Raw genomic sequence first — 418 nt, 5'->3', positions numbered from 1 at the left:
TATATTTAAAAATTTATGAAAAATAACTACCGTAATAATAGTAATAATAAGATGTTGACTTTTTAATAATTTCATAATAAATGGTGATTCAGCGATCTTAACATGAGAATGAATTTTTTTGAAAACTCCATACATTAATTGTTCCCTGTTAATTTTCACCACTACTACACTTTATTATTATTATTATTTACCATTTTAATACATTTTTCTCACGGTATTTTAAAACTTAGGATTAGTTTAAGTTGAGTATTCTAAAAAGGGAAAAATGTCATTAAAATCCCCAAGTTAGCATTTTTGTTGATTTAAAGCATAAACTCTGGATTTGGAGGTAAAAAACAAAAATATTTTGTTAACTTCCAAATAATTCGCAAACTCTTGTTGACTTTGCCTTTTGAGGCACAACGTTAAGTGGCCAAAC

Source organism: Camelina sativa, chromosome 5, assembly GCF_000633955.1.
Source record: "Camelina sativa cultivar DH55 chromosome 5, Cs, whole genome shotgun sequence".
Taxonomy (NCBI): domain Eukaryota; kingdom Viridiplantae; phylum Streptophyta; class Magnoliopsida; order Brassicales; family Brassicaceae; genus Camelina; species Camelina sativa.
This window is presented reverse-complemented; position numbering follows the sequence as displayed.